The following is a 27,648-nucleotide window of genomic DNA, read 5'->3' as shown; positions in this document are numbered from 1 at the left end:
TAACTCAGGGAGACTACTAAATGGCAAATGACAGTCCTGAAAATAAGACTGTCCCATAGTCCCTTATATCCTGGTGGTTAGATCACATTACTTAAGTAGACTACTGAGCAAGTGCACTGCAGAAGTCTGACAATAGATACATACTTGGGAAGGGTCGTTCATGGTTTAACATTTTTAATGTGAATCAAAGGGTTTTTTTCCTGGTCATTCAAAATACCACATCTAAGTAGTCCTCATGCTTCTCCTAATTACACTAACTACTGATTTTGGATTAATGTGCTTCATTCCTAATGTGGTTCATTCCAATACAGACTGTTCACATTAAGATGCAGCTGGCATCAAAATGATTCTATCTTATGACTACTACTGTATATGATATAATTTAATTAAGGAGTAATCCTTTTCAAAATTGGTCATTAGCATTAGCTAGCAATTTGCTAAGTTCGCTTCAAAAGGTTAATGCTATAGCTATGGTAAGCAATAACTAATTTCATGGGGATTTATTGCTATTAAAAATATAATCAATTTATAATAGCAATACTTATTTTTTAAAAAGGCTGTAGTTTGGTTGAGTGCACTCAGATTACTTTACAATGGATATTTTTCTGGCAGATTAATAATTCTCTTCTAGTCAATTTGGTTTTGAGTTCTCAGATTTAGCGCTTCAATTATGCATCCTTCATTTGTTTTATTAATTGTTTGGTTATATTTGACTATGCTCAACTATACATGCATGCATAATATATGACATATTATTCATGAAATTTTCCACTGTGACAGGCCCTGGTTACTCATGAGTAATACAGTATCTGTCACATAATAAATAGAGTAAAGCATCTTTATATAAGCTTGTTCTAAATTCTTAAACATAATTATCTGAATTGTTGAAAGGAAATAAGTGTTGAAATTACTCTGATGTGCGATGTAGTAATTTAAAGAAAGAAATTCATATGCATCAGGTAGAACTCTCCTAAATATGTTTATGACAGGAGCAAATGAGATAAATGGAGATATTCTGTACTTAATACCAAGGTTGAAGCAGGCTAAGATTGTCATGCCAACCCTTGCTCCTACTAATTAGCAGTTCATTCTTTCTGGGCTGAATTATCTGCTGCTATAAATTTCTGCAGCTTTATTAACTTCAGTAGAACTGGATCAAATTACATAGGCATAGAATTTAGTTCTGAAGGAAGATTTTTTGCTGCTAAGTGGAGCTAAAGTTCTTGCAAAAATGGCCCTGAATGATAGGAAACACATCTGATGAATTTCCATACTCTGCGAAGCTTGGTCTTAGGTATCCTCTGGACTTAAAATGCGGTAAGTTCAGCTCCTTCTTAGTACCTTCAGATGTAAACATTCTGCCATGGAAAATGAAAGGAAACCTTCTGTCTTGGTGTGAATCAAACAAAACAAAACCATTTCAGTTCACTGAATTGCATGGTCTCATTTCAGGTAAGTTTGAGGTCTCTGAGACTGGTGTGTGTCTTCATGCCTTGTGGGAGCTGTGTGCGGGTGTTTTGTTCCCTCATCCTCCACTCCTCCTGTGCTGCCTGATCCCCAGTTCTGGTGCACAGGGATATTTTTGAATTTGTCAAGACAGTGGGGGTCTGGCTACAGACTTTGCAGGTGATGGGGAAGGAGAGGTGACAGTCACTGGAACCACAGCTCCCATCAGGCTCCAGTGCTGGAGGATGGCAGGATTTACAGTGAATTGGAGTTCTTCTTGAAAAGTAGTATTGCATAGGGACTCAAGGAAATATATTCCAGCACTGATTTTAAATGTTTTGAGGCTTTAATGTCATAGTACTTTGAATTTTGGTATCTTTAAAATTTAATTGAAAGTACCAGAAAAAAAATCCACTGATATTTTCAAATACAATTCAGATAATTTAACTCTGTAAAGCATTTTCCTATAAAAACATTTTTTCTTAGGGTGCATGACACTACATTGGCCTTGTTTTTACACAGTAAAACATTTTTTTCAGCAATTTCCCACATAGAATGGGGTTTCTGTATGTACAGAAGTAGAAATAATGTTGGGAGATAAATTTTGCCACTTACCAAATTCCATGAAATGCATACCCACCTTCTCTGAATTTGCAAAGTAGCTTAAAGTTCTTTTCTAGATTTCCAAATAGTTTGCTAAATCCTCCTGCCTGTTGCATTTTTCCCTTCTAAAGACTGTATTAGCATTACTGCTTTAGAACTTTTACTAATTGTTTAAATGCCAATAAAATTTTGAGATAGTTTGGCCTATAAATACATAACAGAAATTAGTAGGAAAGGGTGATTTAATGTGAAATCACAGATATCACTGGTAATCAGTCACACTTGGTTTCTGGTTGACTGTTGCAGTCAGTAACTTGATAGCAGACCTCAGTGGAAAGACCATCAGTTGACCTGTTAAGGAAAACAGTTCTCCAGATTCACAATTTTTAAGGCTCATGTGCTCTGGAGAGTTACTTCAGCTTCATTAAGACAGAGCAAACACAAGAGAACAGTTCTTTCCTGGGTTTCTAGAAGACAACTTGAAAATTGCATCAGTTTCTTTCCTTGCAAATCTTAAAATTTAATTGAGAGAGGAATGCACTACTGAGAAAAAAAATTATTTGTGGAGCAGGTTCTACAGCAAAGAAAGGTTTAAATAGGTGTTCATTATGAGATGTTAATGTTGGTTCCTCCTTTGGATTGTTGTGTTCAAAGCCAATCTGGCAACCTTGAAAACTAAATATAAACTGTCTCACAGCTGAAATTTGTGTGCATTCATTAATATTGGAAGTTAGTTTTTAAAAACTTCACCCAAACTATGATGCCTCGAAATGCTACTTTTGTGTACTCTTACTATATTCTTTTCTGATAGCAGGAATTAGATTCTGCTTTAATTTATTACAAATACAGCTACTGTCTGTGTGATTCAGTTCCTAGTGTGTATAAAACCACAGTGAATTTGCATCATCTAGTTTTGCCTTCATGGTGCACTACTAAAAGAAATCTGACTTCCCCAAAAATTTCTCTTATGCAAAGGAAATTTTTGGATACTCTAAGAGTGATTTCATAGCTTTTTATAACCTTATTACCTTAGCTTTTTATAGCCTTATTAGCTTTTTATAACCTTATTACCTTATTACAGAATTACACTTTCTTTTTTTTTCTTTTAGGCAGAAGTGGGTTAAACTTGTTGATCAGTAAGCCATAACTCAGAAAAAATTGCATGAAAATTAATTGCAAACATAAATAGGAATATTTCTGTTGATTTCACTGGCCCTGTTATTTCAGGAGACAGGAAAGTCTAAGAAGGCAGTACCTCACACAGCACAAATCAACATATACTTCCCTTTTAGCCTTATTATATTACATACATGGTTCAGCTGGCATCTGGGCTTTGTTTCTCATGCTGCAGATTCTAGTGATACATAAGTACCAGTTCATCCAGTATCATGACTTTTCTGACACGGGTACATGCTTGGTCATGGAAGGTTTTCTTTGATCAACATATTGTTACATTAGTCATGAAGCTACACAACAGTACTACATCTATTATTATTATGGAGAGGTATGTATGGGTGAAGTGTGCTGTTAGTATTGAATAAGTAAGGGGAGTACGAGAGATCTGTCTTTTTGTAATGTTTGAATAATGCGCATGAAATATACCAAATGCCTAGTAAAAATATGGTTCCTGTACACTGAATGCTAAGTATAGTATTCTGAGAGGGAATAATAAAATCAGCATTCAAAACATCTTTGTGTCAGAGCTGTTAAAAGATTTACTTTTCATTCACTACCAGCATTTTTGCTCTTACATTTCTCATCTGTTTACCTACAGACTCACCAAAAGGCTTCGCTGTGTGCCCTCTTCCTTCAAGCAAATGTGCTGGCTAGCAGAAACCCAACAAGAACATTAGTGCATTGATTTTGTTTCATGCCCACAAGCCATGAAGTTTTCATGATTAATAAAAATCAATATTGCGGTAGAAGAGAAGGTGATCTGCATAACTGCTGATCAGAGAGAACACGGAAACTTTTCATTCAGCACTCTTAGTTATTTGTAAATACATATCTTCAGAGGATTCCCATTGCACCAGGCTTCATATTGTAAAGCCTGAAGTTTTTAGTGTTATAAAGACAGAATTTCCTTGGCTGTGACCCCATCAAAAGATTTTAGCACAAGTAAATAAAACCAAACAAGCAAACAAACAAAAAAACCCACCCCAAAAACAAAACAAAACAAACTAGAACTTTAGCTAGATCCCCTGCTTTCTTACTGCTTGTTAGAGAGGAGATGTGACAAAATGGACTAGAATCCAAATGAGAATAGAACAGAATATAGTAGAATAAGCTATTTCTGTTGGAAGGGACATACACTGATCATCTAGTCCAACTGCCTGGACAATTCAGGGCTGACCAAAAGATAAAGAATTGGCATTGTCCAAATCCCTCAAACACTTTGAACCTTGAGGCATAGGCCATCTCTCTAGGAAGCCTATTCCAGTGTTTGACCACTTTCTCGGTAAGGAAATGTTTCTGAATGTCCAGTCTAAACTTTACAGTGAAGGTCATTAAATTGTTCCTTGAAGACTGAAAGAGTTGTGTTCATAGTGATGATGCTGCAAAATTGCAATCCCAGCCATCCTCCAGTTTATCCGGTCTCCTCTGTAATAACAGGAAGCCTGTTCACTGGTATTTTTGCTTTCCTCATGTAGAATTCTTTTCAGCTTCTTTTACCAACCCTCTATAAAGGGATTAAAAAGAAACATTCAGTGTGCGCTTGCAGGCCAGGAAGCCAACCGTATCCTGGGCTGTATCAAAAGGAGCATGACCAGCAGGTCGAAGGAGGTGATCCTGCCTTTCTTCTCTGCTCTCAGGAGACCTCACTTGGAGTATTGTGTACAGTTCTGGTGTCCTCAACATAAAAAGGACATGGAACTGTTGGAACAAGTCCAGAGGAGGCCCATGAGGATGATCAAGGGGCTGGAGCACCTCTCATATGAAGATTGGCTGAGAAAGTTGGGGCTGTTCAGCTTGGAGATGAGAAGGCTGCGTGGAGATCTCATAGCAGCCTTCCAGAATTTGAGGGGGGGCTATAACAATGCTGGGGAGGGACTGTAGTGATAGGACAAAGGGTAATGGGTTCAAACTTAAACAGGGGAAGTTTAGATTGGATACAAGGAGGAAGTTCTTTACTGTGAGGGTGGTGAGGCAGTGGAATGAGTTGCCCAGGAAAGCTGTGAATGCTCTGTCCCTGGAGGTCTTCAAGGCTATACTGGACAAAGCCTTAGGTGACATGGTTTAATGTGAGGTGTCCCTGCTCATGGCAAGGGGGTTGGAACTAAATAATCTTAAGGTCTTTTCCAACCCTAACTATTCTATGATTCTATTATTCTAAGTCTCACAGGTTCACATCAGTAGTCTAATCACAAAATCATCTGCAGTTTCATTGTTCTTGTTCTGTACTTCACCACTACCAAATGCTTGTCAGTCCAGTACTTTTTTAATGACTATCTTGTCTTCTTTTCTTGAATAACAGCAATGACAGGTGGCTGCACAGTTCCTAATCAAGAAAGAATGCTAATGAATTATACTGAACTTTTGACTTGAATTTAGTTAGCACTGTGGCACGTTATAACAGCCTGGCAAACCCAGCATTTGTCATAAATCATATTTCAAGGGGCAAAACTATCCACCTGTCGTAGCTGAGGCCTGTGCAATAGGTAGGGTTTGAAGACGACATAATTTGCTCCATCTTCTAAGAGTACCTTTTTATGATAAATGTTTCCTTTTTTAATGGACAGAATAAGAAAAAATAATATTTTCTTCTTGCTGCCCAACCAAGGCAGCCCTGTGCACTTTGCTTCGTTTCTGGAAACATTTGACTTTTCTTTTGCAAGAAGACAGTTAATTTCAAGAATGATTTTTGAATAATAGTTGGCAATATGCCTGAGGTTTTGACATTTTCTTATCAGGACTCTGTAGACCTGCATGTCTGTAAAATATCTAATCTTATTTAGCAAGAAATTGATTTTATATATTTGTTATAAACTGACTGGTTTTATAAGTTTATTTTTGTTTTATATATTTATATTTATCCAGGTATCTGTGTCATGCAGACAACCTGGACCCTAGATCACAGGCAAAAATACTGTAAAGACCGATGCTTTATATCCTAATAAATGGTGGCACGTATTGTAGATGTAACATAAGGAACCGTATACTAGTTCTTCACTAGACAGTTATATGTGTCCAGCAGCATTAAATCAAATGGGTAAAGTGATTTTCTGATGTAAACTAGGGGGTATTTGTTTAAGAATTTGTCCTCAGGCCTCTGGGTAAGGAATTATTAATACTTTCCATTTTTCAGAGGATCATAACAATAAACTTGCTCCTGCAATCTGACCTCATTAGCAGGTCTCAGTATGGAAAAGTTTTTCTTTTTGAAGAGGTCAAGATATCAGAGAGTTATTTCTGTCTTACAAGTGAAATGAGCAGGAAGGAAGTGTGAGCACTCTAAGGAAATACCCAACCATCTGAGAGCTTTTTACATTTTCTGTTACATACCATTTAAGAGATCTGTAAAGCTCTATGAGATGCCATTTGACTTTATGGAAACAAGAAAGGATAAATCCCCAGGTGGTATAAATCAGCCTTATTTTACTGAATCAGTAGAGCTGTGCACTTGCTTCACACAAAGAGACAAGCTGGCTAAAAGTGGACATTAGGAAAAGGAAGCTTATGTGAATGCGGGTATTATTTACTATGTGTATTGGAGGTAATTATCAGTAATATAATTTCAGTTGCTCAGGAGAATATATTAATAAATTCTAAAATAGAATTAATTGAAAAAGTAAAATAAATTTGAAAATAGAAAGAGAATTAAGATACAAAAGCAAGGCCTTTTTTGAGCACAGCTGCTTGTTGGAAGCACTAACCTGGTATTTTATTTTATATGACTTATTCTCTAATTTAATTCAGAATTTGGTGTATGTTAGTTTTGGGCTTAATTTATTTATAGGTATCTATTTATTTTTCTTTATTAAATCATACTGTTGCTTTATGTGATCAGAAATCCTCTCTGGTCATATTGCCTAGGTTCTGTCATATTGCCTAGTATTGTTTCTGCAATGCATAAATTCAGGACTAGGATGCTCCTGAATTTGCACAAAAAAAAACTTAGTGAAAGCATTAAGGCCAAAAGAATGGGGAAAGAAACTGTTGTCACTTTTACTTGTTTTTCAGTGTTCTCTTTAAGGTTAGTCTCAATTCAGCCTTATACATTTGTCCCAGGAACAGGTGGGAAATTTTGAGGGTTTGTGCAGGGAATATTATGTGCAGGCAAAACGAAGTCATGTCTGTCCTCTTTCCGATGGCTCATTCCTTAGACCACACCCAAGAATCATCTCTTGGCAGTGGACTCAATGAATTGCCTAAACAAAGAATGTTATCCACCAGAGAAAGATATCATTAGCTGTATGAAAGCCAGCAACACCTAGCAAAAAGTGTTTCCTGCAGTCCTCATCACTGCCTTACATTTTGGACTGATGCACATGTCGATTAACTAGAGTGTTGGTGTGGGGTGGAGTTCCCTGGAAAAAGGAGGAGGTTGGCACAGATGCAATAATAAGGAACAGGACAAAAAAAGAAAAGTGTGCATGCATACATCATGGATTAATAGTAATAAATCAATGTAATGAACTCCATGTGTTCAGAGATGATGAAAAAATACCTTAAATTGTTTTCAGTTTCCCTATAGATTTATGCTTTTCTTATTTCAAACCTTGATCTACAGTTCTATGGAGGGAAGAAGCATTTGCAAAGTTAAAGCAACCTCTTTTACTTTAGGTTTAAAACAGGATGACAGAAGTATAAACACTGTGTTAAGCAATATTGATTTCTATTTTGGAGGGAGAGGAATTACAGTAATGGAAATCCTGAATTTAGTTTCAAAGCCAGTCCCTTCACCTTTTTTCTGAAAGTTTAGTCTTTTATGCGAAAGAAATGCCTGCTGACATTTTTGAGTACATAAGTGTCGTGGTTTAAGCCCAGCCCGTAACTCAGTACCACTCAGCCGTTCACTCACTCCCCCCACTTCCTCCCGCCGCTCCTGGAGGGATGGGAAGGAGAATAGAAAGAATGTAACTCCCACAGGTGGAGATAAGAGCAGTCCAGTAACTAAGGTATAACACAAACCACTGCTGCTACCACCAATGATAATAACGATAAGGCAAATAACAAGGGAAGAGAATACAACCGCTCACCTCCCACTGACTGATACCCAGCCTGACCTGAGCAGTGATCTAACCCTTCCAGGTAACTGCCCCCAGTTTATATACTGGACATGGTGTGCTGTGGTATGGAATACCTCTTTGGCTAGTTTGGGTCAGGTGTCCTGTCTCTTCTTCCTCCAAGCTTCCCCTCCTCCCTGGAAGACCATGAGACTCAGAAAGACCTTAGTTAGAGTAAACATTACTGAGCAGCAACTAAAAACATCGTTGTTCTCCGTGCTGTCCCCAGGCCAAAAAGTCAAAACCACAGTGCTGCACCAGCTACTAAGAAGGAGAAAAATGACTGCTGCTGCTGGACACAGGACAATAAGTCAATGACAAATCTTCCACTGAATTAAATGGAGCCACAATTTCATCTTGAGACACTAAAATATTTTTTTATTTATATGTTCATTTTATTTCAATTTTAATGTAAATTAAAAGATTAAAAACTAGATAGTATGCTCTAAATTTTCGAGATTATGCTGAGGAGCAGATTAGCAATTATTATTTGGAAATTATTTAATAGGAAGAAACTAAGGTGTTTAGCCCTTTCCTGGCATACTTTGGATCACTTGCTTGATCTCTGAAATTCATTTCCTCTACTAAAGTTCATCTACTTCAAATTTTGAGCTATGTCTATTCTGCATCATTTCTCAGTAAACTTACAGATAACATTTTTATTAGTGAAACCACCACATATGATACAAACGGGTCTGAGTTCAACATGATGGCTGTTGTTTGTAGCATTCTTAGCAGAAGATTGTCACAAGCATATACCCCAGGATAGGCTGTACAAGCTCACCTACACATAGCCAGCTGGACAGTTTCACAGTTTTGGCTGCTATTGAGATTGCATTGAATATTAATTGTTGACATTAATCTGACTTGCTTAGGTGAACCTGTGGGAGTTGCAATCCAATTGCTTTGTAGATATACCACGAAAGAACCTAAAGTGGGCTGTGTCAGGCAACTAGTAGAAAGAGTCTGCCTCCTTGCTTGCTCAGAGAATTGGTAGAAATAATTTAAATTAAAATCCTATTCCAGAAACACTGTGGTATAGTCAAATATCCAGATGAAATGCTGAAGGTCATTAAAGAATGTCCTTAGTGTTGCCACAATGATGCATCCTGTTTACTGAAATTAGGATTCTGGTCAAGTTTTCTGTTTTAGGCACAAACTTTACAATTCACCATTGGTAGTAATAGTCATTATTATTGTTAATCTGGCCATATATTTAGAGGATGGTAACTGTTAGTAGAGGTATTATGATAAAATAATGAGCAAATTTACAAATTTGGTATTACAGGGGTTATATTATTGCTGTAAATGCAGAAATAGCTATTATGAAAGCTTAGAAAGATTCTCTGAATCTAAACAAAACATTTTCATGTGAAAACGTAACAAAAGCAATGAAGTGATAAAAGCAACATTAAGCTATAAAAAGGCATGATATGCCAACAAAGAACCACTTTAGGAGAAAGGTTTCCAGTTGCGAAACACAATTATGGCTGTTTGGTCCCCTCAGAGTTCATTAATAAACACTTGGGAGCACTGATTAGGGCTTGTATCTTTGTTTTTCCATTGGCATAATAGAAATAATTAATGACAAAAATATTGGCTAAGTACGTAATATTAGTTTATGGGACATAGTCTTTGCTATCAGCTAATTAATATAAAACTCTCAAAAACTCTTCTGATCTCAACACTTGAAAATTTTCTCTTTTATGTCATTTGGAGATCATTTAACAATACAGATACCACAAAGGGATTGAAGAATGGTTATTTAATTTGTTTACTCCCTTTGCTGAAGAACTGGCTTTTAAGACCTTCACTAATTTAGACCTTTACAGAGCTGTAAAAAGCCAAAGGCATTATTTATTTACATTTTTCCTGTCTGTTATTCTGTTTAGAGTTTGGAAAAAGTAAGAAAAAAACCCTGATTTAGGTTTTCTAAAGTAAAACAAAACCAAAAAACACCCTTAAGATTCTGTAGTTTTAAAATACTCTTTCTGTTGTCTGTTCCTTCCATTGTTGATGTCTTTTTTCCCATAGTTCATACATTTCCAGTAAGCGAAATATTTCAAGATCACAGATAATGTTGAAGACCATGTTAAATTAAACCCAGCCCCTCACAATTATTAATTATTTTAAGTGCTTCCCCTTTAGGCTTCATTTCCACTATTGGCAGACTTAGTTTGAGAAAAGCCAGTTAGATGAATACCAAGTAAACTTGCAACTTAAACCCAGGGAAATTAGCAGAGCTATTTTGGATCTAAACTACAAGTAGCGTCAGTCTGTTTTGCTTCATGGATTTGTCTGTGTCTTCCCACATGGGATCTGACTTAAGGAACTGACTCAAAGTACTCAAGTCAGTGGGACTTTGGGGGACTTTTCACTATGCCACCAAACTCTAGACCCTGCTCTCCCATCTACAGATATTGGTATGGGTAGAAGCCATATTCCCATAACCTATTGCTTGTGGAAGGCACATGAAGTTTTATTAAATCCCTCTTCCATATCCATGTGTCCCTGTCATTCGCTGTGGTGCTGTTGATAGCTTGAAGGAAAGAGACACTTCACAGCCTCAAAATAGGTGTTGGAAATAAGAGTGTACTTGCAATTAGACTAAGTGAGATGGATATTTCCCCAGGAACAGAGAGTTCCTAATCCACAAGGTTATTTGGAAGTTACTCAAATCGCTAGGAAAAATCAAAGAAAATAATAAGAGAAGTTTAGGTTAGGTATTGAATTGCAGAAAGAGAAAAAATGTTACACAAAGGAGAAAAAAAGAAATAATGTGGTCAGGTATACCTGTGATTTAATTCTGTGCCATTTTTGGGACATCAGTTGTTCTGATGAAAGGCATTAGCTTTACTTAGAAACTTTGCCTTGCATAAGCAATTAACCTATAGGGAATACAGTGATACCACTACTTGGCCTCTGAACTTACCCTCTTTCTTAGTCACGGTGTCTTAGTTTTGGCTGGAATGACTTTGGCTGTCCTTGGATTGTATCTTCAGAGTGAGCTGCTGAGAAACCATCCTTCCCTTGGAGCAGCTTCCGCTCTGAGCTCTGCTCCCTCACTCTCTCTTTTGTTCCTTTTGCCATCCTTCTTTTCAACTTCCTTCCTAGATCTTTTTCAATAGGAAAGCTGCCTGGGGACCTGCACTAAATAGAGATGTGAAGGACGAGTGTTTCCCTCCCCTGCTAGATGTGGCTGGGCCCTGGGATATGATATGCAAATCTAGCAAGGGGGATGCTCCCTCCTTCCTTCCTGTTTGGGGCCAGGTTTTCCCTTCTCCTTATCTGGCTGCTTTTAACTTGCATTTCACTTGTATTCTTTAATTAGCGCATTCCTTCTAGCTTGGCTAGCTTTTTCCTGTTTACAGCATCTCCACAATTACTACTCAACTCTATAAATCACATACTTCATGAGAAGTGCTCATTGTAAATATGCATGTTACTAGACTCTTCTAGTTCACTGGGAGCTTTGAGTAGAAATTCTGTATTACATATTAATAATGCAAATGGTAACTTAGTACTCAAAGTGCCTTCCTAAATGGCCTTCCTTTTCACTGTCTTTTGGGGTGGTGTTATACCTGAGTGGATATTTCCAAGAAAGAGAGTAATGCCCAACTATATCAGGTGAAAAGACATACAAATTACCTATATTGAAATTAATAATTTTGTGAAGAGGAGTAAGTGGCAGTGTGAGGTCACTGCTTCTTAAAGGCAGAATTTGGCTCGTTACTCTTCAGGAAGAAGAGAAGGGTTATGATGTAACCCATTAAAAGTCTGCAAATAATAATATAATGGAGAGATGGAAGGAATAAGGTAACACTGTCCCCTCAAGGGCAGTTTGTCCACTTGGCCAGGCCAGACATGCAGTGTGACAGTTCTTTGTGATAAGGGAGCCTGCGCAGCATTAGTTGATACACTGCTTCTGTAAGTCCTCATTTAATAAATTTCAGCATCAAGCAATGTGTATGTGAAACACCTTCTGTAATGAATTTTATCATACTTTCAGATGGAAGATAATGTACAAATGATAGATGGTTTTATACTTCTTAAATGATATCTCAAGATTATGGAGATGTCCTAATGAAGTCTATAAAGTCTTTATGTATAAGCTAGCAAATCAGAAAACTAAATTATGTTTCAGAATGCTGGAATAATTTTGAAAGTAAATTTGATCTGTGATTACATATGTTGGTAAATACATTTCTTATATAAAATGTCCAGAAATGCATTCAAAATGTGAAGTGCTTTTCCATGCTATAATAGTGTCACGCAAATCATAATGAAGTGATTAAAAGCTGGGTGTGTGTCCTAAGCAAGGGCAGAATTTTTGCATGTTACTTCTGCAACTCAGTATAAATTGTGTATATATATATGTATCAATATCAGAGGAAGAATATGACACCGTCACTGCAGTCTTGAGCTGTGATTACAGTACAGTGCTATGAGAGATTCTGGGTTTAGGAACTGCATGTAGCCATGAATGTCAAACAAAAGAATTGAGGCTTGTAGGCTGAAGTAGTCTTTTGTTAGACCATCTGATATAATTGCAAAAATGATTGAAAGTTTATTCTGTTTTTTCCTCTAATATCAATCACTTATGAAGGATACTACTTTTTCCTGCAAACCTGTGTTATTTCTTTTGAAGTGTATAGGGCATATATTTTATGTCAAGTGTACACTTTTTAATATCAAGTACTTGAGACATTGCATATGACAAAGGTAAAGGAAATAAAGAAGGGAGCTCTGATGAATGTGTAGCAGACTTTAACTGAGGCAGACTTTTCATGCTGTGTTTATCATAAAGCACAGATCTCTGATGTGCAGAGAATGCAATGAAGCGGCTAGAGTTGTGCTATACAGTGGCATGAAGCTACATGCTGAAAGGCTTAAACTGAAGTTTCCAGTTTTAATTTTAAGGCAGTTACCAAAGCTGGAAAAGAGGTTAAGGTTTGGTGGGATTTTTTTCTTATTCAGAAAATCAGAATACTTAGGGTAATACTCCAGTCTTTCTTTTTGTGAAACATTACAACTTTTCAGTCCCAGTTCCTTCATTTAGACCAACGATTTAAGGGTGAATTAAAACATTATCTTTTGGAAGGATACATGGAATTTATCCATGTCCCTCAATACTTTTCCAAAAGGTCCTCTGCTAATTTGACCATCCAGTCAGCAGATCTCTTCGCATCTTCTACCTGACGGTTGAGAGGTACCCAAAGCAGCAAGATTTTTGATAAAGTATGTTGTGACCAATTCCTTTAAACTTTCTGGGTTTTGAGTGGTTAGAATTTTTAGCACAGTGATTTTTAATAACTTCAACCTGCATATGCAGTTTGAGCTCTGAACTCTAGCTGATACACTTGTAATACTCCAGATGTTAGTCTTTCTGTGCTACACATGGGTTGAACCACCCAGACCTTCGTGCATTGCCAACTAAATGTGAGACAGAAATATCTGAAGATACTGGAATTTGAGCATGCTGTGCATACTGTAGCTTGACACAGATTGCTGACTGGACTCCTGTTAATTCTGGTGCTTTCTAATGTGTGAATTGTTAAATGAAAAATGTTATCATGAGAGATTTTGGTCTTTTATGAGTAGAATGAAAGATGAAATCTGAAGCTTTCAGAGCTCAGCTGAATGTTATACTTGCTTGCTGAATGGATGAGAATGAGACAGATTCACCTCCTATTTTCTACCCAAATTAATTTGAGACCTTAAACTTAACCATAGCAAACAGATTAAAAGTTCTAAGAAATAAGAATAAGCAGTTAATCATTGAAAGCTTTGAGGAAGAAAGATAGAAATGTGTCAATGAGGCAACTGAAGTAGGAAGTGATCATGTGGCACCTGAACAGTTAGGAAAAATGGCAGAAAAATATAACAAAACCAGAAAAATCTGCAAAGAAAATTTCCTCTGGATTTTGAAAGTTGTATATATTTTTCTATCCTGCCAGAAAGAAAAATAGGAAGCAGCAAAGTTTTTGTGTGGGATAAGAGGGAGACACAGTGAGGGGAAAAGAGAAAGTCTTTCATATTCTACAGAAGAGACAGGTAATAACAGAAGAAAATAGCTAATGCTGTGCACTGAGTACAGAAGAAAGTAGTAATAATCTATTGCCTTGATTTAAACCTTAATATAATATACGGAGCCAAACTTGCCTTCTATAACTCTTCTGATTTCAGTGGGATTATATCCAGGATTGATTTTGTCAATATATCCCTCTGCTAAATCTCATCCTATAAAAGCAAAAATTAAATAAAATTATTTTGATTCTAAGTATCTGTGTCTGTGTGTGCAAACCCAGGTATTTAATACATGTGTGTAGTTAGATATAACGAGTTAAAACCAGATCATTTAATGACTCCAATACGAGTCTGTTGAAGTTGTTGGAGCAACTGGTTTGCTTGTGCAAGGTGGTGAATGATTGCTGTTGCATCACTTGCTGTTTTCTTTTCCCTCCAATTATTAAACTGTCTTTATCTCAACCCACAAGTTTTCTTGCTTTTACTCTTCCCATTCTCTTCCTCATCCCTCTGAGGTGGTGGTGGGGACTGATCACTTGGTGGATACTTCATTGCTGGCCAGGGTCAACCGACCACATGGTCACTACTGTGCAGGTTAGCAGACTGTACATCTCTGTGCTCTCTGATGCCTGCAATTTGATTTCCTTGATAAATATATAGCCATTTGACAGTTATGTATCCTTAAACTCTGAGGCACTGGGGGCCATTTTCAGTCAACCGGAACACCAGGAAAAATAGCATGCAGTTAAATATCAGTGCCTAATTCTTCAGAATTTGCATGGATGAGTCATCCAATGAACATCCTGCGTTTTCCCTATGGAGCTGAATGAAACACATACAGAGGTTTTTCCCAGAACAGGTGATTTTATCAGATAGACTGATTTCATAACCATTCAGTAAATATGTACATACTTCCATTTTGAGTGCCTGCAGCACTTAGAATTTCCAGTCAGGTTGATGCCCAAAATGAATGCTCATGCCTCACATTATCTCTCTCAATGTACCTATGCCACCATCAAGTTCGATTTAGTCTTTGAGAAACTATCATTCACAGAGGAAGTGGTCATAAAAGTGTGCCCTGAGGCAGAGTACTTTGTGCCACAGCCAGTTAGCCAAGGTGACTGGCGAAGGACGGTATGCAAGCTGGGGGAGATTATTCCTAGTGTAGGGATGAGGCTGGGGAGTCCTAGTGCAGTAGCTGATTAGCTTAAAGTCAAATGGAAGGCAAATAAAGCAAGACTGAGAAAGCGTTGCAGCATCATTCAGAAGATCAACATGATTTCATCTCCAATTTGTAAACTTCCCTTTATTGATTGTGTTTTCTTGTCTTTTCTTGGTGACTGTCTTGCCATGTCTTGCCATACACAGTCAATTAAAAGAGTCTAAAATGTGAAATAAACACTGTAATGAAGAAAGGTAGGTGGGAACTTCATCTGTCATGAGCATTTCTAAAACTAACATTTTCCTGTGATGCTGAACAGGTGGCACCACCAGGCACCACTCTGCTTGCAATATTATGGCAGGCAACTGTATGATATATGGTTGTCCCGGTCTTGGTAGTTGATAATATAGTGAGTAGAAAGTGACGGCAGAGATGAGCCTTATATCTCACCTGTTAAAACATAGGCCACTGTCTTGGAAACACTAATGACCATCCTTGTGCTGCTTTTTTTGTAGTGATAAATGCATTTGATTGACTTTCTGAACTGGCATAAAGTGATCTACAATAAGGGTGCTAATGATGAATATGTAGCAACTGAATATTTCTTTTGCTTATTTAGTAGGCAATTTTAATTCTGCCGTAGAGTACAGCTGATTATTTTAACCCAGAAAATTTTATTTATCCAGTGATTTTTTGGAGTGTAGATGGCTGTTAAGAAAAGTCTTCTACCAGCAGTAGTGGAAATGCTGTTTAATAACAGCAAATATTTCACAGATTATAATCTGTTTCTTACAAAGGTGATTGCTATTAAAATATAATAATTATGAGGAAAAAAAAAAAAAGTCCTTAGGAATGGGAAAGAGAAAATTCCTGTTTTGGAAAGCAGATATTATTCTTCCAAAGAGCTTACTAAATAATGTTATGAAAATGTATTCTCTTTCTTCATTTTCTGCAAATCATCATCTCTGAAATCATACAAGCTCTCAGGCTTGTATGTGAAAACGCTGGATCAAAACATTTTTAAGTCAGTGGGAGTTTTTCCATTGAGTGTCATGAGCTCTGTGTCAGATGCTTGTGGCTTATGATTTGTGATAGCGTGCTGGACATTGGGACCATGTTTCTTCACTTTCCTAATGCTGAAAATGGAGAAGTAGTGTTTTCTGCATCACAGGTTGCAGGACAGACAATAGGTATTACCTAGTTCTTTGCTGATGAGCAAAAACCAGGTTTTTGTGACTCCTTTCAGCCTGTGCAGCTACCAAGCATAATTTTTGTCCTAAGGCCAGTACATGGTGGCTTTGAATATTATAGCCCAGATGCTAAAGACAGAAGGTGCTTCGTCATGGCAGTACTGACTGCCTAAGATAGCAAATGTTACTATCCTCTTCCCAACCTCTGGTGGCATTGAAAACCAAGGAGAAAATGATCCTTAAAGACAGAATTTACTTCTCAATACATGAACTAGTTGGGGATTAAAAAACCATGCTAGTAAGCAATTTCTTGCAGGACTACAAATTCCTCACTTCTTACCCACACATTACCACACAGAGTAAAAAAAAAAAACCCGAGATCTGTTTTCTCAGTGATGGCAATGCTTCATGATTACATTTCTGTGATCTTATTAAGGGCAAGGGAACTCCTCTTGGTTTCAAGGAAGAAAGTTGCAACAAGTGTTCAGTTTCTTTTTTGAGAGTACATTCTCTAGTACCATTCTTCCCATAAACCAATGAGATTTCATTTAAGCACTTAATATTTGATGTTTGTACCTTTTTTTTTTTTAATTTTTCATTTGGATGGAAGTATAATTGAGTTAAAACAATATTTCACTGATGAATACTTCATTTACAATAAGCGGTAGTAATTTTATCTGTCACTCAAGATGCTGCTCCATTGTAAAGCTACATTTAAGAAAACCTGATGGTTTCTTCCCTGTGCTAATTGGAAATCACGGTTGGTTAAGCAACATTTCAGAAAGTGATTGTTTTTACAAATAAAAAATAGAAGTCAGAATTATCCAAAATAATCAAAAGAAAATCTCTGTATATCTTTGCCACACAGAAGTACACTTTTATGGTACAGTGAGAAATTGGCATCTGTCTGTCAACCATATGAGACAGACTAATCAAAGTCAGTTAATTCTGGTTAACAGTTCAGATATGCTTGAAATACAGATATTTAGCTTGCTTGGGTTTATGTTAGATGAAAGGATTTTACATTCCAAGAGGTTTGGTGGTAGTTAGACTCTGGGCTTATTTAGTGCAGAAAACAGGGTGTGACATTAGGGCAAGTTGTAGGAAACAAGAACAAATGGTCAGTTTTTGTTGTTGCATCGCATTCTGATGAAATCGTATTGTAATGCCCACAGTACAAGGAGAAAACAAGGAAAACAGGGATACAGAGCTGTAGCATTAGATCAGACTATTTCTATGCAATGCAGAGCTCTGGGTCACAGAGAGGGTAAGTGATTTGCCCAAAGCCACAGGGGAAGTATGTTGCAAGTCAGAGGTCTGGAAACTGGTGTTCAGATTTCCTGTTACTCTTCCTTTACTGCAGTAGTTAGTGAGCATTTTAGCTAAAGCCCACCATGTCTTTTCTCTCACTTACAGTATTTATCACTGTCTTTCTATATTTGCCAACTTTTTGGTTTAGTATGTGACAGCAAAAAAAAAAGTAGTAATTCAGGAAGGCAGTAGCTTGTATACTGTTACTAACGTGTGATAGTTTCTGAAAGCCCTCTTTGTATGTTATGTATTCTACCTCCTGCACCACTAGAATAATGATTTATGACTGAGTGTGTAGCCAAGGGCCTGTCCTAATTTGCATTGTTAATATTTTAACTGATACAATAATATCCATGCAGGTCATTTGAAAGCTGCGTAATCTATTTGCTGAAGCAATGTCATGTAAATTAGAATTGAGAGTAGATGATTGTAAATGATTAAGTTAGCATGTCTTAAGAAGTTACCACCCTTGAGCTGAGATGCAGTGACTGTTGCATGCTTCTATTTCATGGCAGGTAAACTCAGGCTAGTTTAATTCTAATTTAAGTCACTGTGCAGTACATGATTGTCTGACCATACCTTATAATCTATAATTTTAAATACCTAGGTGATTTTAATTTTTTACAATGAAGCTTGAAGTTGGTTACAAGCTATCTAAAACTCGGATTCATCTGTCAGTGTCTTACAAGTTCACACACTTGATTGTTAGGTGTTTCAGAAAATGAATTTTGTTTAGGGATGTGTGCATGGCACTGGAGACTGCTGCTGGCTTCAGATTATGTTTCCACTGCAGGTGCATCGCAGCACACCAGCCAGCATGGTTGCTCTGGGACGGGCATTGAACACTCTGCTCTTGAGACAATGTGGCCTTTGTATCCTCTTGACTGCCTTTGAGTTTTCTGTGCTTACTGAAGTAAACAGTGTTGATGTTGACATCTTTATATTCAGGAATTAGCATAATAAAATAAATGGGGAAGCAACAAAAGGGCAGGGGAAGTTTCTTGGAAGTCTCAGAAGTGTTGCTATTCCCTGCTAAATGGCTCTATATACATATAATGTTGGCACGTTTTAGGAGGAAAGGCAAGGCATGAGCCAGAATACTCATTTAAGATTCCTTTATCCAATGGAAGACATAGATTGGCACAGACACAGTGTTTTGGGTATCAGTGAAGCTCTGTATAGCCACAGAGTTGCCCTCAGAAGAAACAGATTTTCAGAATAGGACCATAAGCGGACATGGGCTGTTGGGGGAGCTTTAGAGACAAGACAGGCTTCCAGGCTACAGAGTGCAGCTAATAGTTGGGGAGTGCTCAGATACTACAGTGAGTGCTGCCAATGTAGGGCTCCAGCTAGGCAATTAAAAAACCTAGACAGAGATTGTATCTGGCGTATTTTTAGAAAACAATTATGCACATTCTTTTGACTATTTAAAATGTTTTTGAAAACTCTATCATTCATCAGGCATGGTGGTTTAAAAAAACCAAGAGATGCTGTTAGAGCCTGAGAACAGAGATGTTGTATCTTTGTGAGAGATTCACAGGGGCTTGATTTCATTCATCCACACACGGCCTGAGATAACCATAAGAAAATTGTTGTGCTTCATGACAGAAAGTTAACTGGCTTGAAAAGCTGTCTTGGAGGTCAAGGGCTTCTGTGGTAGGTCTTCTACATTTTTGTTTGATCAATTTGATGATGTTTCTTAAAGTCGACATAAGAGTTGTTTGGTTTTATGTTTTAATGTTCTCAGAGCAGAGAATTCATATTTTGACAAATGTTCTTCTGTAAATTAAAAAAGGATGCTATCATGCTGTCATTACCAATTAATGTTCTTACTGCCATTTTCTTCCTAGTGATAATGTTTAATTCATTCTAACCTTAACAGAGATTCCTGTCAAAAAGAAATGAGAGTGAGTCTCAGACAGAAATAATTCAGCAAATGAGTTGGACCTAGGTAGAATATTTAACATTACAAAGAAAGCAAACAATTTCCACCCTACTTACATTTTCATAATTACCTGATGGATCCTTCACTGTTATGAATTGTAACAGTACCATATGAAACCTGCTTGAATTGTCCTGAGATGTATGGCTGAGGAACTGGTCCAGTACTGCCAGCACCTACTGGGTCTCAAGTTGGGTCTAACCATTATAAGCATGTTTACATTATAAGCATGTTTACTGCAGGGGTTCTTCTGGTTGTTTGTGCAATTGAGAAATCAAATTAGTCCAATCATATGGTACGGAGTCTGTTTAGCAACACTGTTAGGAACATTTATTGTAGTTTTATGATAATGTCTTTATTTGTGATGTTGTATGTACTTTGTAGTGATGTAGCTGGTTGAGCTCCAAGTGCCTGACTTATGCCAGTTTAGAATGAGACTTCATTCTAAAAATTTTCTCAGAAATAGCAAAATCCTGGAAACAAAAATCAGAAAATTCCCCAAACATCATATAGGTTATTGCTCACTCAAGTTAAATGTGCTCTCCAGTACCACAGCAACAATTGTATGAGACTGTAAAATAGTTAATTCTGCAATATGGCATTTTCTGACAAAGAAGCAGTTGAAACTAGTTCACAGATTATCCTTAAAGTCTTCAATGTCAAACCCATTTTCTCCTTCGCATGGAGGATATTCTTCTCTGGTTAGTCTAAGCCACAGATGCTTTTGGTTATAATCTATAAAAGAGATATTGTCTGGGTAAAACATATCATCAGGTGCTAGGTGCCATCTAAGTCAAAGCACTAGACTTTTTTTAAAACCTTTCTGCTTGAGAAGCAACCTTGTAGTCTGCTAATATAGAGGCTCTCACTCTTTTAAATTCATGGCTTCTACAGATTTGTTTTGAACTGTATCTTGTATGAAGATGGAGGGAGAGTTCGTGAGAGCAGCATGAATTATGCAAGTATTTTTGGTTTTCTTTAACTTGGTGGTGTTATTGAGGCTTATGGAAAACACCTAGAAGGGAAAACTTATATTTCCAATGAGACTGATTTGTGTGAAGCACAATGCAGTGTGACTATATGAGAATTGTTTTATTTTCTTGAAAAAGGCTTGTACTTTGGGCATTATTCACAGAAGGCTATAAAGCATGTGTTGACAGCGGCATCCATACCTGTAAAAGCATCAGTGAAGGTTTCAGAGCACCAGAAATGTATTGAAATTATTTTTGAGACATGATGTATAATTGAGTGCATGATCTAAAACTGAAGTAGATCATGTATTTTTCTCATGGTTTTTAAAAAGTTGCATATGAGTTTGAATAAAGAATCTCTAGTTGGGGGCTACTGTGAAAACAAGACTTGGAAATAAGTTATCATTTATCCCAACATGCTCCTCCTAAAGTGGAAAATAACATAGATTTCATTGTGAACGTTCAATGACTCCAAGAAAAGCAACTCATATTGTCTGTCCACTGAAAATGAATAGTAGTGGATGTTTTCCTATCCACATAGATTTGCTACATGCATTGTTTCCCTATATATATTTATATATAGAATTGTAGAACAGTTAGGGTTGGAAAGGACCTTAAGATAATCTAGTTAACCCCCCTGCCATGGACAGGGACACCTCACACTAAACCATTCCACCCAAGGCTCTGTCCAACCTAGCCTTGAACACTGCCAGGGATGGAACTTCCCTGAGCAACCCATTCCAGTGCCTCACCACCCTTACCGTGAAGAACTTCTTCCATATATCCAATCTAAACTTCCCCTGTTTAAGTTTTAAACCAGTGCTCCTTGTTCTATCACTACAGTTCTCTAGCGGAGTCCCTCCCCAGCATCCCTATAGGCCCCCCTTCAGATACTGGAAGGCTGCTATGAGGTCTCCACGCAGCCTTCTCCAGGCTGAACAGCCCCAACTTTCTCAGCCTCTCTTCATATGGGAGGTGCTCCAGTCCCCTGATCATCCTCATGGCCCTCCTCTGGACTTGTTCCAACAGTTCCATGTCCTTTTTATGTTGAGGACACCAGAACTGCACACAATACTCCAAGTCAGGTCTCACGAGAGCAGAGTAGAGGGGCAGGATCACCTCCTTCGACCTGCTGGTCACACACCTTTTGATGCAGCCCAGGATATAGTTGGCTTTCTGGGCTGTGAGCGTGCACTTAGTTCTCTCACTTTCCAGGCAAAAAAATATAATTTCCCCCCCCTAAAATTCACTATGGATAACTTGTGTAGGGGCCAGACACTGCACATGCTTTCAATATGCAAAATGTATAATTTTGGAAAATACACAGTTAATGATGAATTGTTTTTCTTCTGCCACCTCGGAAGTTTGACTATTGAAGGCTATTTCCTCATGGGAGAAGGGGAAGGGAAGGCAGCTTTTTGATATTGTCACATTTTCTTGAGTGAAAAAAAGTTAAATTAAATTGTTCCAGAATTGCTGTGGTTTTGTTGAGACCTGTTTTGGAGATGTCTGTTTATGCACTAATTTTCTGTTAAACCTGTATTCTGCAGTATTTTCCTGGGAGTATTCCTCAGTCATGGAGGGTGAGGAGGAGGAACAGAGGATATTTGCTGTCAGGCTGGTGTAATTATGTTTCCATTGTGATTATGTCTTAAGTACTGTAATCTTTTCATAGCCATGACCTAATTCACAGCAGAAAGCAAGTAGTGTAAGGTGGCACTGTGTGAGCTGGCCTCTGGGTCCCCCAGGACCTTGGGGCAGCCAGGGCCTGTCCCTCCTTCCTAGATGTGCTCTTGGTCTGACAGTCACCTGCATTTGAGGGTGCAGACATGGCAGCCCTCCACTGCCACTGCTTCCCCCCCTCCACCAGCATGGCCCAGGGGAGCCATTCTCCAGAGTGGGCATCCCTTTGGGTGCACAGCAGGTGTCAAGAGGCAAAATCACCGCTGCCAAGGCCGGCTGCAGCGTTGGGGATGATGAATGCCCTGCAGCAAGTGGATGAGGTGGGCTGCATGCCCTCCCTGTGCTAGTTTGGCTGCTCCTGTCCCCAGTTCTTCAGGGATTTTCCTTTCCAATTCATGGTTGAACTTCTGAAAGTGCTCTGGTGCTTTGGCTGGTGAGGGGATTTCTTTCCCTCCTCTTTGTGTTGCGCACTTTTTTGTTTTCTGTGATGAGTTTGGTCTGTAATGGCAGTTAACAGGCATGCAGTAACCTGCATAAATGGAGAAACGCAAATGCAGACTGAAAACACACCAGAGAAATATATTGGAACTACCAGCTGATTTCACAGCATCATGCAGCCAAGACAGAAGACATGAAATGATACATGGCCCCTGAACTGGCATAACATGACCAACACTGTGCTTGCAGATGTACTGCAGCATGGCACCATCAACATGTGCCACAGGGAAGTGTAAAGCCAGGAATCCCATTTCAACTGCAGATTTTATGCTTCTGTTATTTTCTTAAGAACATTAAGATATTTTAACTTTAAACCTTTTTGGCAGTTGGACTCGATGACCTGAAGGGGGCATATAGGGATGTTGGGGACGGACTCTTCATTAGGGACTGTAGTGTTAGGACAAGGGGTAATGGGTTCAAACTTAAACAGGGGAAGATTAGATTGGATATAAGGAGGAGATTCTTTCCTGTTAGGGTGGTGAGGTACTGGAATGGGTTGCCCAAGGAGGTTGTGAATGCTCCATCCCTGGCAGCGTTCGAGGCCTTGGGTGATATGGTTTAGATTGAGGTGTCCCTGCCCATGGCAGGGGGGTTGGAGCTTGATGATCTTAAGGTCCTTTCCAACCCTAACTATTCTATGATTCTATTATGTTAAAGGTCTCTTCCAACCTAAACGATACTACAATTCTGTGATACAAAGACTAAAATAATTTCTTTGTTATGCCAAACTGCTGCTGATGTACTCCATGGCCTTAGTGTTACATTCAGCTTCTTTATGATTCAGTTCCTTATTTCTGTTCTTCACAGGGTTGTTGCAACACTGAACTAATTAATATTATACATTGTTTGATGTCCTGGAGCAAATATATATATAAAGCTACAGATATGCAGATAAATAACAGCATTTCAGGCCTGATGAACTCTGGTTTCAAACTGTAGGCACAAAACTGAATTGCCAAAATGAGAAGCAGAAGTGAATCTCTGTGAGAAGCTGCAATGAGGAATGAATCTCCCAAAACATTACCTTTTATTCCCTCCTACTGATGAAGTGCTCTATTATTTTACTTCCTGAGTTTGAAATACTATTTATTTTTTATCTCAATCATTTTCAGAAAGTATTTAAGTAGTTTTTCCAATAATGATATGATAATGGGAGAAGAAATGAAAAGTTTCTCCCCAGAATAATAATTCCCAGGATGGACTGGGTGACAATTTCTGTGTGGGCTAAAAAATAATTAATTTTTTCCAAGATTTATTGTTCCACTAGTTGCTGCTATTCTAGCGCAGAGCTTCTTCCAGCTTCTCTTTGGGATTGTTATTTACATTTAGCATCTATGCTGCAAGGCAGTCACAATAAGCTACAATATTTTCAGTTTTTAAGTCAGCCAATTTGTCTGCAGACTCTGTGACTGTCACATTTTCAGTATTCGAATGTGAATTTTTACTACCTAATTCATGATTGGCTCATTGAATTCAAAACCAGCAACAACAAGGAAGAAAGATTTGAGCTGATTTTGAATGAATTATGACAGATTTATAATTACTTTCAGGATTCCAAAAGTAAAGACAGAAACTGCTTTTGGAGGGTAAATGATTTGTTGAAAATTATTTGCTCAGCTCTAATTAGGATAAACATTTTCACTCATGGAAATGAAGAGGATGTACAGGCTTAGATGTTTATTAATTCAAGTGTGTAGCATTTTTGTTTGTGAATAATTTTGAAACAAATAATACCTAAATTCAATTTTGGTGCAGTTACTATGGATACTTGGTTTGCAAAATGTGTGGCTTTATGGCTAAATTTCTGCCAAAGGCTGTACTGTTAAACAACAAGTCTTTTTTTAGACAAACACATGAAGTGGCATGAGAGTACATTCATAGTCATGCACACAGATCTGGCAGAGTGAAGTCTGTGTAAATATCAGATTTATTTTGCAATCATCTCTTTATATGTCTTGGAACAGATTTGTCAGATCTGTATAGGTAGGGTTTTTTAAATAATGGCTTTTATGTAGCTGTTCAATCACTATTTTTGCTTTGACAAAAACGTCTTTGCTTTGATCTCCCCACATGCCAGTACTAATGCATCTCTCCTAAAGCCTGGTCAGCTTACCTGCTCTTTGCTGTTGTTGCCTAGTCTCATGGAAGTATTGTCATACAAACAGATCATTGTTTAGTTATCAAGGCTGAGCATGCTTCACTTGGTTTCTCACTTTAACATGTTTCCTCCGGTAAGAGACTTCTGCATTCATTTCATTAAATATTGTCAAATGTTACTCAATGACACATTTACCAATAAACAACATCCAAAAAAGCCATCCCACACAACTGTTACTGTTATGTTCCCATCTCATGCACAGGTCCTGGGGTTGTCTGTGACTCTTCTGCTTTGGGAAACCTCCCAGCAGCCAGATTCTGCATGAAAATCACATGTCTATTTAATAAAAGATAAGTTTAAAGTTAAAATTACCTTTTTTTTACAGTAGTTGCATTTCAGAGACTTTAGATGCAATAAGACACAATTAGTTCTAATTAGAATAGCAATACTTAAGTAAATGAATGAACCATTTATAGGGTGTGGGTTGCAGGGTGACTTACTAAAGCAGTTAAGGCGTGGCAGCAGTAACCTGTGAGCTACCCTTCTGAAGTAATTGAGAAAGCTCAGCCGATAACCAAACTTCTCAGTTTGCACTTGAATAAGCAGGACTTCTTTCTCACACCAGAGCAAAGCATGAAGATTTCTCCATCTTCGAATGTCTGACTAGTGTGTGCAATGTTAGGTGACAAACTCTCTACTTGTAAAGCAGCATCAGACAACCATTCAGTGAAGGTATTAAGGAAGTATTTGTTCTTTCAATCATTCTTACAATGGGACAGTTGAAAATGCAATCTCTAGGTGCTGACTGGGTGAGAAGGGAACAGTGGATGGACCCCAGTATTTATGCAGCCACCTTTGCAAGGTAAGGTGTATGATTTATGTAGCCTCAGTTGTCCCACAGATAAAGGTTTCCTTAGTTAATAAGAGGCAGTTTTTGTGAATTGGTGAGAATAGCTTAAAGTCAGGGACCTTGGGATCCACAGGCAGGTGGAGTTTCAGCTTCAAGGGGTTAAATTCAGCCCTACATTTGCATGAAGAGGCAAAAACTGCTGCACCAGCATCTTTGAGAGTACACTGCCAGGCACTTATGGGCACATTCCATGTCAAAGGTGGATTGCTGCTTAGAACTGCTGAGTGAATTAAGATGTGTAACATCCGTAATTTTTAAAACAAAACTTTACTTATATTCCAGTGGAGCCTGCATAACACCTTTGAGTAACAGGTGGTGGAAATTAAACACTGTTGGCCTTGACTGGTATTTTGTCAGGTACTCTCTTCCATAGCCTTTCCGCAATCACACTGTTAATAAATGCTCATGAAGAAGTTGTCTGCTTGAACTTGTGTTTTGAATACATTATCTCCTTCAATTTTGGCTTCTATTTTATTTCTCTTCACTTAATTCAGTTATTTTATAGTTTTTGTTATTTTCCCTTCTCCTGCTTCCTATCTTAATTATCTGTTGAATATCTATTCCTATCTTAATTATCCATTAAAAATCATGGATGTGTAACTGGATGGTTGTCAATGTAGTTTGGAGGAACAGATTTAGAATTTTATATTTTGTCCAAGGGGATAATTTTCACATATTTGTTTTTAATACAAACCGAACAATTGATTTAAATGATCCATCAAGACTGTTGGATGCATTGCTATCAAAGCAAGTATAAAATGTAAAAGAAGTAATGGCAAAGATGTTCAAGAGAAGTAGGCACTTCATTCATAGTTAGGAAGAACCTTGCCAATGAAAAGGGGTACCTGTTTCAGCTTTACTGAGGAGGTGATGTTACTGTCTATGGGAAGACACTTGGACTAAGTCTGGAAAGACTGTTCACACAGAACAGATCATTCCTTGGGTTACGCTTTCTATATATTGTGCATTTTTATTAGGATGAGCTCAATATTAGGAAAAACATGTGGAAGTATTTGGTATCCTGGTATTTTAATTTCTTGATAGATGACCTAAAGATTGCAATTTTATCATTTAAAGCACTGATTTAAATTTGAGATGAATGGCCAAGAGTAGCACAGCATGTAAAATACTTCAAAAATACATTTTAATTGTAACTTAAACAGTTATTACTGGAACAAATTACTCTTTTCTGTCATAACATATAAAAAAGAGAATTGTTTGCACATTTGTTTGTGAAAAAAAGGCATGAGTTTACTTTGTTCTCATATGGCTCTCATAACAACAGATAACAATGAAACCTTACCTAGTGTGATATTACCATTTTTGTTTCAAATTCTTATTGTATCATGAATGGATCCTCAGGGTGAAATGTCTAGGGTTTAGGAATTATTTTTTATTTTTACCTCATTCTATTCATGAAAATACAGCAATTTAAAGGTAAAGTTTTCATAGGCAGTTGGGAGACAAGTCCCAGAGGAAAGAAAAAGGCACTCTTAAATAATCATGGCCAGAATATTGGATTTTAAAGGTCTTAGTTCATCAAGGAAGAATGCATTTTGACATGTACATTTTTGGCATTA

General features: G+C 37.6%; 1 protein-coding gene across 5 annotated transcripts in view; it reads left to right on the top strand.

Annotated features, from left to right (window-relative positions):
• Positions 1 to 27,648, top strand: part of SMYD3 (SET and MYND domain containing 3) — a 396,189-nt gene that overhangs the window by 274,086 nt on the left and 94,455 nt on the right. Inside the window, exon 1 of one of the 5 annotated variants that reach the window (XM_061365804.1) lies at positions 26,001 to 26,020. The exons of the other annotated variants lie outside the window; for them this stretch is intronic. The gene's annotated coding sequence lies outside the window, so the exon portion shown is untranslated. Of the gene's footprint in view, positions 1 to 26,000; positions 26,021 to 27,648 lie in introns of those variants that run through there. 5 annotated transcript variants of the gene reach the window in all.

The sequence above is a fragment of the Neopsephotus bourkii genome, unplaced genomic scaffold, assembly GCF_033783945.1.
Source record: "Neopsephotus bourkii isolate Nb327-2 ecotype Australia unplaced genomic scaffold, CSIRO-AGI_Nbou_v1 NB_1292, whole genome shotgun sequence".
NCBI lineage: Eukaryota > Metazoa > Chordata > Aves > Psittaciformes > Psittacidae > Neopsephotus > Neopsephotus bourkii.
The sequence above is the reverse complement of the archived record's forward strand: the minus strand, read 5'-3'. Positions and strand labels throughout refer to the sequence as shown.